This window comes from Pezoporus flaviventris, unplaced genomic scaffold, assembly GCF_033815535.1.
Source record: "Pezoporus flaviventris isolate CSIRO_AGI_PZ_B2104156 unplaced genomic scaffold, CSIRO_AGI_Pfla_v1 ptg000037l, whole genome shotgun sequence".
NCBI classification, from domain to species: Eukaryota; Metazoa; Chordata; class Aves; order Psittaciformes; family Psittacidae; genus Pezoporus; species Pezoporus flaviventris.
In genome coordinates this window covers 24,772,806-24,784,414 of record NW_026892585.1, presented here as the reverse complement: position 1 = coordinate 24,784,414, position 11,609 = coordinate 24,772,806, and the positions used below count along the sequence as shown (strand labels likewise).

Genomic DNA, 11,609 nt, shown 5'->3' with positions numbered 1-11,609 from the left:
GGATGCCGAGTGGTCCTTCCAGCAAACATCAGGGAAGTTAAAGTCCCCCACAATGACCACAGCCTGTGACTGTGAGGCCGCTCTCAGCTGCCTGTAGAAGGCCTCGTCAACTTCCTCACCCTGATCTGGTGGTCTGTAACAGACACCCACAACAGTATCCCCCCTGCCAGCCTGCCCCTTAATTCTCACCCACAGACTCTCAACTCGCTTGTCATCTGTCCCTGGACAGAACTCGGTGCATTGTAGTTGCTCCCGCACATAAAGAGCAACCCCACCACCCTTCCTGGCTGGCCTGTCTTTTCTGAAAAGGACATAGCCCTCCATGACTATATTCCAGTCATGTGAGCTGTCCCACCACGTCTCTGTAATTGCCACCAGATCATAGTCTCCTGACTTAACACAGGTTTCCAACTCCTCCTGCTTATTTCCCATGCTGCGCGCATTGGTGTACAGACATTCCAGGGAGCGAGCTGAGCACACCGATTTCACCCTAGGATTATAGGAGGCCTCCCAGTCTTCATTAATTCTGGAGGCTGCCCCACTGGGGCAAGCCCAGCTACAACCCCATCCCCCTTCGAATCTAGTTTAGCTGATGAATCTAGGTAGCTAATGAACAGTGGCCTGCTGGACAACATAATAAGGAAAACAGTGGTAATAGTCAGTAGCCCATATTGGCAATGTAGGTGAGATAAATAAGGTAGAATTTCAACTTCAAACTTCTTAGCAAGGCTCTTGAGTTCAACAGCTACAAGTACAATTAGCTTTGTATGGTCAGCAATTTATTTTATTGTGTTAGAAACTTCAACACAAATGCATCTTTGATGTGTTGATTACTTAGAGATGTACAAAACCATGAGCAGTGGCAGTAATGAAATGTCTCCTGGGTGCCTTGGAACATCACAGGAGGACCTGGGCAAGGGCTGCCTAGGAAACCAGAGATGCACTGTCAAGCATGTGCAAGCTTGGCCAGCTGACAGCCACTCAGTTGTGCTCTGAATATTGCTGCTAGAAGGTCTGTGATTCAACTCTGGAGCATAGTTGATAGGACTAACTGTGGAAAGCCTAAAGGTGGTTGGGATATATTTGTTCCTGGTTGCATAAATGTTCAGACCTCTAAAAGAAAGAAAAGACTGATTGTTAGTTATCCATAATGAGGGGGAAAGAGGGGTGAATAACACCTTCAATTAATTAAATATTGATCTTAGTCCCAGATTCTGCTGGCCTGAATTCTACCTAAATCTATGTGTCTACTGCTTCCCATTGGCTGGCACCACAAAGGCTTCTGCGTAATTATTCCAGAGACATGAATAAGGCTCAGAGCCCAAAGCCACCAGTGGCCAACTCTAAGTAGTCAGATTTATGTGGAATCTAGTCCTGACAACACTGGGCTTTAGAATTAGACTGTACCTCCAAGGTACTTATGAAGGAAGATGCCTACAGACCCAGGGCTTGACATTGCCTCCTCTGGCTTTTAGACAAAATAACTTATTTATCACCTTTTGAGAAATACAATTTACCACCTCTCCTAAAACTTGCTCTCTTTCTGTATCTCAGCACCTCCAGACCTCACTGGGTTTTCTCAGAAGACAGCTAAGATCCTATGTGTGACCCACAAGGGGAATGTGAAGAAAAGAAAACAACTACTCTGCTTTGGTGACACTCCACCTAGAGTACTCTGTCCACCTCTGGAGTCCTCATTATAGGAAAGATACAGAGCTGTTGGACAGGGTCCAGAGGGGGCCACAGATATGATCAGAGGGATGGAACATCTCTTCTATGAGGAACGGCTGAGAGAGTTGGGGTCGTTCAGCCTGAAGGCTCTGAGAAGACCTTATTGTAGCCTTTCGGAACTTAAAAGAGGCCTGTAAGAAAAATGGAGAGAGACTTTTTCAAAAGGGCCTGCTGCGATAGGATGAGGGGTGATGGTTTTAAACTAAAAGAGAGGCGATTCAGGCTGGATGTGAAGAAGAAATTTTTTACAGTGTGGGTGGTAAAGTACTGGCACAGGTTGCCTAGAGAGGTGGTGGGTGCACCATCCCTGGAGTCATTCAAGGTCAGGCTGGATGTGGCTCTGGGCTACCTGATCTAGATGAAGATGTCCCTGCTCACTGCAGGGGAGTTGGACTAGATGACCTTTGAAGGTCTAACCAATCCCAAACTACTCTATGATTCTACGGACTAGTTTTGTCCTCCTTGGCAATGTGATTCCCAACCCTTTGCAGATCCTTTGTCTCTTACAAGAAGCGAAGACCCTTTTAGTGAGGGCAGAACAGTGGAATTTCCCACGTACCTATGGGAGACACAACATGACTGAACTTCATTTCAGTTGCATTTCTTTAACTCTCTCAGAACAAGCCTGTGGATCCACTGAAGACTGAAAAGCAGTCATAGAGATTTCAAAAAGCTCTCTATGACTCAGCAGTGAGTCCTTCCCAATGATCTGTGGATCAAATATCCTTAAGACAAGTATCTGAGGACTGGGAAGTTTGGAGTGGAAAAAACTTGCCACAAATGGACTTCCTTACAGAGATTTCCACGGATAGAAGAAGCACTGTTGCTCCTGAACTCCTGTGCCATGGTAGGAGATAGAGCAGACGGGTGTGGCTGTACCTCTGGCACAAGTACTAAACACATTTAGCAGCTAGATTAGCATAATTGCTTGCCTAGTCAGCTAGCATGTTAAGTGCACAACCAAGTATCATAACGGTTTTATTACATGTACATGCTTGTGTTTCCTTGAGACATGATAAAACATCATTGATTTTAAACCAAGTAAAAAATAAAAAAAAAAAAAAAAAATGCAGTGAGCAATTTAAAAGTAAGAAACTGGTGTCTTGAAGAACTTCTCCAAGCTGCACAACGATTATATTTTATTGATGTGAAAGAAAAGGTATTATGACCAAATGTATTACTGGTCAAAAAAGCTTACATAAATTTATGTAATTTATGCTCTTCAGTGTAAGCCCATCAGGTGTGATTCCACCTGGAAACATTTTAAATAGGTGAGTGGTTGAGAAATGCCTCCACCCTTTCTTTGTTCAAATAACAGGTAAGGAATGTGCCTCTTACTTCTCAAGTAGAATATTTGGTTTTTACTGACAAGATTGTACAGTGCCTTTTGAAGAGCTTGGATATTAGTGAATTTTAACTGCTTTAAATATATTTCTATAATCCACTATAATTTCACAAATATTACATGAGCTACCTAGCAAGTTTTTTAGTCAAAACAAAAAAAAAAAATTTGGTTTGCAGCCCAGAAAGCCAACCATGTGCTGGGCTGCATGAAAAGAAGCATGACCGACAGTTCAAAGGAGGTGATTCTGCCCCTCTACTCTTGCTCTCATGAGATCCTACCTGCTCTGGGGCCCTCAACACAAGAGGGATGTGTAGCTGCTGGAGTGTGTCCAGAGAAGGCCGCAAAGATGATCAGAAGGCTGGAGCACCTCTGCCATGGAAACAGGCTGAGAGAGCTGGGCTTTTTCAGACTGGAGAAGGCTCCAGTGAGACTTTAACGCAGCTTCCAGTGCCTAAAGGGGGCTGATAAGAAGTCTGGAGAGGGACTTTTTACAAGGGCCTGTAGTGATAGGACAAGGGGTGATGGGTTTAAATTTAAACAGGGGAGATTTAGGTTGGATATAAAGAAGAAATTATTTAATGTGAGAGTGGTGAGTCACTGGAAGAGGTTGCCCAAAGAAGCTGTGGATGCCCCATTCCTGGCAGTGTTCAAGGCTAGGTTGGAAACGGCTTTGAGTAACCTGGTCTAGTGGAAGGTGTCCCTGCCTGTGGCAGAGAGGTTGGAACTTAATGATCTTAATGATTCTATGATCTTTGATGACCAAGATGCAATCAGCTGTTAAATGAAGTAAAAGAATCTGTTGGAGTTTGTTCATTTTTCAAATGGCACATTGCGTACGTTACAGTGATCAATGGGAGCAGCAAGAAAGATGTAACTGCACTAGTCTGTCAAATCCTCAGTTTGATTTATAATCATGGTGTTGCATTGACATGAGAGTAAAATAGAGCAAAGCGTACGTGCACTGTGAGTAATATAGACTCATTTATAGATGACAGTAATATTAAACAGTCTTGATAATTTTCTAACATAGTCCCACAGTAAATGTGGTTCTAGTGCCATGGGACAAATGCTGCTTCACAGACAGCGATCAAACACTGAGAAAAAAAATAATTCAACCCTTCTGTTTTTCCCTTGAGTTTCCACTCCTCACACTGGTGGAGTGAAGAAGGGAGTTCAAACAGATCACATTTTCCTGCTGTATGTCCAAATAAAGACTAATTTTGGTCTTTCTCTGAAATGGAGAACAAGCACAACAGTGGCTTCATGACATAACTTGATTGGTTTCAGTCCTCAAAGAATCTGGTCCCTTAGATTCTCAGTTGGACTGTTTGCAGATAAGGGCTCAGTAGAACTTCAAGAAAATGTCAACATAGTTTCAGAAATGTCAGTGACAAATCCGTCTCATCTCTATTAAAGTTACTGCAGGAACACAGAGAAATCCATGCATTTGTCTTGAAGTCTCACAACCCTTCCATGTGAATGTTCCAATTAGGAACCATGACATCCTGTTTCTTTTTTAAATACCCTAGTTGTAAAAGGACAACAAATACTATTTACCAGTGGTTAAGCAAGAGAATGTTGTTGTTTAAACATGGAAATGAAATTTAAAGCTCTGCATTCAATTATGTTTGGGGTTGCCTCTCATTTGGAGTTAAACCTGGAGATTTAAAAAAAATGTGGCTCCAGTATTGTTTCTCTTTTTGTGAAATGGGAAGACTGTTAAAGAGCATATAGAAGGTGCCTGTAGCAGCACAAAGATTGTCTAAGCCATTGTAAATCTCTTAGTTGTTCAAATGATCATACATTGTATGAGCATAGTTATTTTGCATTGAGTTTCCAACCAATACATTATGTGGCAGATCTTATAAACCAGAAGCTTGTGAAGTCTCATTTCTATTTCTTCTCTTGCCTTTTTCTAAGATATGTTTTCTGTGAAAACTGGTTCTTTCTTTATCTATCCCAGAGACCCCAGTTTCTGGTGCACCTATTCAGCTTCAGAAGCAAAATCATTATAAGAAAACCACTTTTTTTTTTTTTTCATTCCAGCCTGAATTGAGAAATTCTATACATTTGCTACTAAGTCTTAAATCAGAAATCTGATAAATTAAACACACAGCAGTCTTCTCAGGCCATCTAAAGAAAAGGAAGACTGAGCATAGAGAGACTGAGTGAAAGCGACAAAAAAAAACAACAACAAAAGAGGTCTGTCTCCTGGACTACAAGGCACAAGCCAGATAGAAGATGGGGAGCAGGTGGATATACCATTTCTGCAGCACTGGTAGGGAAGCATGGGCCAGGGCTGGAGCTATGAATTCTTGGCAATGTGCAGCTTAAATCTGCTAACCCTGGAAAACTGCTCTGCCCTTCTCTCTTCATTCCAGGGGGTGAATTTAACTACACAGCTTTAACCATTGGCTTTTACTGTGCTGGCAGAGGTCATTTTGACTGTATTTGCTGCTGCACTACAAGGACATGTGTAAGAATTCAGTATTTCATTCATCAGAATTTTAAAAAAAGTCAAAACAAAACCTTACCCCAAATCCTTTGTTGACATGGACCTTTAAAATGTTTAATTTCAAAAATGTTGCACTTGTAAGAATAGCAACACTATCATTTTAGGTGAACATCGCTTATTCCAGGGAAACACATTTTGCTGTGTAAAACATGATTACTACTGTTCCATGACTACAATTGCCCTCACAAGTGCAATTCTCAAGCTTTCCTTCCAATAAATTGCTTATTTTTAAATCCATGGCATTACATCCTTGAGATGAGGTTTTACATGTCTTCAGCTACAGGTCTCCCTCCACATTGCACCTCGCTACTTTCTGCAGTGCACTGGGTGCAGTTCTCTTGTAAGCGCATGGAATTCCTGTTAAATCAGGGGTATGTATTAAGGACTCTTCATTAGGTAATATATGTTTGAACATACCTAAAAATAAATAACAATAATAATACTATAAAAAGTTTTTACATTTTTTTTTTAGAACATGATGGACTCATTTCATTCATTTGAAGTGGCATGGTGGACTATAGGTCATATCCTAGCCATTAGCATTTACGTTTCAGTAGCAAATACTGGGGTTGCATAATGTTACGTGATCAGAATTCTAATTTTAACACAAATTAATTGTGTATTTTTTTCCCTGTGGGAGCAAATATATAACTGATTTTCTACACTTCCTACCATGTAGTGTATTCAAACCCCATAAATCCTAGAGAAACTAAAAGAATCCTTTCCACTATTTATTTTCAGAGTCTCTCACCATTAGCTTATTCTTCAGAAAGACTGTTTTTCTAAACCCTGCCTTCCCTTCTTCCTCCCAGGTCAATGCTGCATTCTTCTACCGTGGCAAGTTGATGGGGGATTTTGAGACTCCAGTTCAGGCAAAGTCTTCCCCACACCCAGTGTGACACTTACATGAGGAAACCTGGCACTTTGTCCAACACAACCTTTCCCAAAAGAGTGACAAGAGAGTACTCCTGGGTTAAACTCCTAACTACTATAAAGTAACATGTTAGCACTAAGGAAATTTTTTTTCTGGAACTGACTCACTTTTTCCTACCCCAGCTCTCCCAGCGTTACTAGGAATCCCTACAGAACTTGGGCCAAGCTGAAAACCATAAGTGAAAAGGAATGCGAATCACCAGCCTTAGAACCACTCCTAACTTCACAATGTTTAATTAGTTTATCACCTAAACCACTAATGGCATGTCCACAGATCTTGTGCCTCTATCTTCCTCTCCAGATTCACACATTTTAATCCTTTTGAACCAAGGCATTATTAGGCTACATCACACACGGCTTCATCCATCATTTCTATGCTTGATGTTCTTTTAATATCCTGTTCCTGTCAGAGTGCAGCAGGAACTTGTGAACTGTGTCATCAGCTTAAAGAAGTAGATGTGGGGCAAAGGTACCATAGGAAGGCGACATCTCTGCACTGTTTCTGTGTTAACTAGGACTCAAAGAGACTGCATGCTGTTCTCAGGCTGGTATTTTTGTTCCCCTTGCTTGGGGTAATTCAGGTTGGGCCACATTCAAGGTTTCCTGTCGGTATGAGGGTTCCTTGTTCCCTGCATAACTGCCTCTGCTATGCATGTCATCAGTTGGACTGGTTGTGTTGACTAAAAAGCAAGTGAGGAGTTAGGGGACACGATACGTGCTGCCTTCACAGTGGGCAGAAACTCCATAAATGGTTCTTGGCACTGGTGGAAAATGCTGCTCTCCACCCATAGCAGGAAGCACACACCTCCTTCCTCTACAGTGCTAATACACACCTGGCCTTCCCTTGTGTCTCTCCTCCCCTGCTAGAGGCTGCGGTGGGTGTTGTGCCCCTCTTCCTTCCTGGAAGGAGAACTTTTGAAAAGACCTGCAGCAAGGTGCTGCAACTATGTGGTGGTGGAAAAGCTCGGTATTCCAGATGTGGTCTGAGTGCTGCAGAGAATGGTAATCGCTTCCCTACCTCCTGGCTGTGCTCCTGCTCAGTCCAGTGTGATGTTAGCCTTCATTGCTTGCCTGGTTGTCCCGAGGACAGCAGGCCCTTTTCTGCAGAGCTGCTTCCCACACCAGTATCCTGCCTGGTGTTAGTCCGTCCCAGGTACCATTTGCCCTGGTTGAATTTCATGAGTTTCTTTTCAACCCATGTCTCCAGTCTGATTCCCTCTGAATGGCAGCTCTACCCTTTACCACATTGACCAGTCCCACCAATTTGCTATCATCTGCAAACTTGATGAGAGGGCCCTCTGTTATCTCCTCTAGGCATTGATAAAGACGTTTAACAGGTCAGGTCCCAGGACAGACCCCTACAGTACTACACTTCTTACTGGCCTCCAGGTAGAGTAGAGCCCATTAACTTCTGTCCTCTGAGCCCTATCATCCAAACAGTTTTTTACTCATGTGATTGTCCATCCATCTATCCATCCAATCATCCATCCATCCCACCATAATGTCCTAATTCGGATACAAGATTGTGGTAGATGGTGTCCAAAGCCTTGCTATTGGTGAGGCATGATTCACCCTTGGTAAATGTATGCTGACTGTTCCTCATCACCTCCTCTTTCCTGCCTTCAGAAACATGTTCCAAGATGACATAGATTTCCACATGCACTGCAGTGAGGCTGATCAACTGACAGCTTCCCTTTGGGATTTTTTCAAGAAGGGCACAATAATTGCCTTTCTCCAGTCACTGGGGGCATCTCTCAGTCTCCATGAGCTTTTGTCATGGTTTAAGCCCAGCTGGCAACCCAGAAACCACACAGCCACGCACTCACTCCCCCTCTTCCTCCCTCCCGCTCCTGGAGGGATTAGGGGAGGAGAATCCAAATAATGTAACTCCCATGGGTTAAGATAAGAACAGCTCAGTAACTAAGGTATAACACAAACTACTACGGCTACCACCAATAATAATGATAAGTGAAATAACAAGGGAAGAGAATACAATCACTCACCACCCGCCGACCGATACCTAGCCTGACCCGAGCAGTGATCTAGCCCTTCTGGGTAACTGCCCCCAGGTTATATAGTGGGCATGATGTGCTGTGGTATGGAATACCTCTTTGGTTAGTTTGGGTCAGGTGTCCTGTCTCTGCTTCCTCTCGGCTTCCCCTCCTCCCTGGTAGAGCATGAGCCTCAGAAAGTCCTTGGTCAGAGTAAACATTACTGAGCAGCAACTAAAAACACTGGTGTTATCAGCACTGTTCCCAGGCTGAAAGTCAAAAACATAGCACTGCACCAGCTACTAAGAGGGAGAAAAAAGACTGCTACTGCTGAACCCAGGACAGATTTCAAAGATAGAAATGCAGCTTTGCAGTGGCAACAGCCAGCTGCATCAGCATCCTGACATGCAGCTCAGTTGACCCTATGCATTTTTATGGGTCAGGTTCTCCCAAGTAATCCTTAACTTGATCCTCACCCACTGATGGCAGTTCTCCTCTTTGAATGCACAGAGAGCTGGGAGACCATGATGGCAGATCTGAGGCAAAGATGGCTCTGGGTACCATAGCCTTACCTGTTTCCTGTGTTCCTAGGTGATTTGCCGCATTCAGGAATAAGCCCACAGTTTCCTTTATCAGTCTTTTCCTCTTGGAGTTGTGGCAGAAACTCTTCTTGTCGCCCTTGAGAACCCTTTAAAACTCTAGTTGAGCTTTGACCTCAAAAAGAGACTGTATGTAATTCCTTTGGACATATGCAGCAGTTTCTGCATCAGCTCGGAAACCTGAGTTAGCTACTTTGATGGTGGAACTGTATAGAACAACAAGCACCGAGGCTATTAAGAAATGTAATATCTGAATGCCCTGCATAAGCTTCAGTATAAATTGTTCTCTTCTGTATCTGTCTGAAGGCAGCTGCTTTGTTCTGCTTTGTCAGGGAAACTGTTAATAATTTAATAACTAAGGGAACTAATGAGGCCTATGGATTTGAGCCTCATGCTCAGACTCTCCAGTGTCTGATGAAGTGTGAATTTTTACTGAAGCTTTTTCCACCCTGAGGGGAAAAAGCCACTCTCATCCATGTGGACTCTCCTGTGACTAATAAAGGGTGAGCTCACACTGCAGCTTTTGCTGTACAGGAAGTACAGGTAAGGTGAGTACCTTACCAGTACCTAGCCCTAGTTTAATGGCACCTTAGGAAAACATGGAACTCTGAAGATATCTACCCCCTAATTCAGATTTGACAAGCGGGCTTGGGAATTACTAGGGAGAATGGACAGACTGTCAAAGGCAGGTCCAAAGTCATTTAAGCCTCATGCATTTTGAAACATCCCAACTTTTTTCTGCTTTGCATTTCAAACACATTTCATTGGAAAGGTACACAATAATTTACATTATTAGCCTAATTTTTGAAACAGGTGAACTGTAATGATTCATCTTTTGAAAAACATATTACTCCTCAAGTACTGCAGACTAACAATTTCACGTTTATATGTGCCATACTTTTCATGGATGGCTTACATGTTTAGTATCTTATACAAAATAAGGTTGTTTCTAATGTAAGCCAGTAAGACTTCTGTAAAAACAAATTTTATCTACCATTTTCTTTCTATAGTAGACTAAGCTTGGATTTAGCAAAGAGGAATGCTGTCTGGTCTGATTTGGATGCATATATACCATGAGCAACCTCTTCAATACATGCATGAGGCTGCTGCTGTCACCTTTCTTAGACAAATACATTCAGGCCAATGACTGATGAAAGAGGTGTGTTTCCCTGTGGCATAGCTAATGTATATTAGTTATCCTGTTTTAAACCAACACAAAGGCATTTTTATTGTGAGGTAAACCAGGTGAGGCCAACCAAAGGCAGCAGCATAGGGCTGACCTCCTCTACCAACCTATCTGCAGCTTGTCTGATTTTACAGGCATGTAGCTACCACATTAATTAAGTTTTCACTGTGAAAAACCTCACAAAACCAAAACAAGGTCCTGCACCACTGAAGACAAAGCACAGTGTAAGTGGCTGTATATGTGACAGGAGATTTATGCTGGCCTGGTGAGGAAATGGTATCGTTCTCATCCCAGCAGTGTGTGATTCAATGTAAGTAGTAATAAAACTGCCTGAAGGCAAATAAGCTTGTACTGAATTCCAGCCCACTGAAACTACCAGACTTTTTCCACTACCTGTGCTCTCCCCTTGAGTGCTGCAAGTATACTTCTTGGCCTCTTTTACCTCTTCCTAGTCTCAAACGCATTTGTCTACAAAGACTCATCCCACTGAGTAAAAGAACTATTGAGCAAGTAACAGAACTAAAGAACAAGTGACCTAAAGTATCGTATCTCACACCACCTATACCGCAGGTGAGAACAGTCTTTCTTTTCCCCCCGAAAATGTATCCTTTTCCATCCACCTGTCCTCCCACATAAGCAAAGACACACACAAACATGCTAAATGGTTGAGTACGTCTGAGCGTGATGCCCTGTGTGCTACTGCAACAGATAATGTGATCTCTAGCAAATATAAAAAGGTCCTTTATGCCAAAATATTTTGCAAAGGGAGACTTAGTAGCACAGAACTGAAGAGGCACTACAACATCCATGTGTATATAGCCTCTGTAAGATGTGCCATCTCCAACATGCAAATGAAACCCAAACAGAAAAGCTAGTGGAAATCATAGCTATTATTAACTAGGAAGTGAGAGACAGAATCTAGTCCGAAATTCCAGCAGATAATAAACATTAGGTGTCATCTGACTGAAGTAGTCTCAGGAATTCAACAGGCACATGCTACACACCAGTACAAATCCAGGCTTGAGAAATCAGTGATGACCAGGCAGCCAGAGGTGATGGGCTGGTTATTGCAGTCTCTTGAATTAGACCCTCCTTGTAAATTCACCAATCAGTCATGCTTTATTGGTGTAAAAATTGGGAATCAGGCCTGCTGAACGGTATAAATGACAACAAAATGAAGAAATTTTCATTCTCATTAGGAAACAGTGATCAGAATCCATACATCCTGAAATCTTGTTTTTTTTTTTAATTTCTCTTTTGAAACCTTAAAATATGAAATCATAAGGTCCTTTCCATTATTTATGATCAC

The 11,609-nt window shown here is 42.5% G+C and overlaps 1 long non-coding RNA gene across 1 annotated transcript; it reads left to right on the top strand.

The window, feature by feature from the left end:
• The first annotated feature begins 940 nt into the window (after positions 1-940).
• LOC133275219 (uncharacterized) lies at positions 941-4,972 on the top strand. Its single transcript, XR_009745446.1, has 3 exons — positions 941-1,012; positions 1,555-1,981; positions 4,423-4,972. It is a non-coding gene; the product is annotated as an uncharacterized LOC133275219 (long non-coding RNA).
• The last annotated feature ends 6,637 nt before the right edge of the window (positions 4,973-11,609 follow it).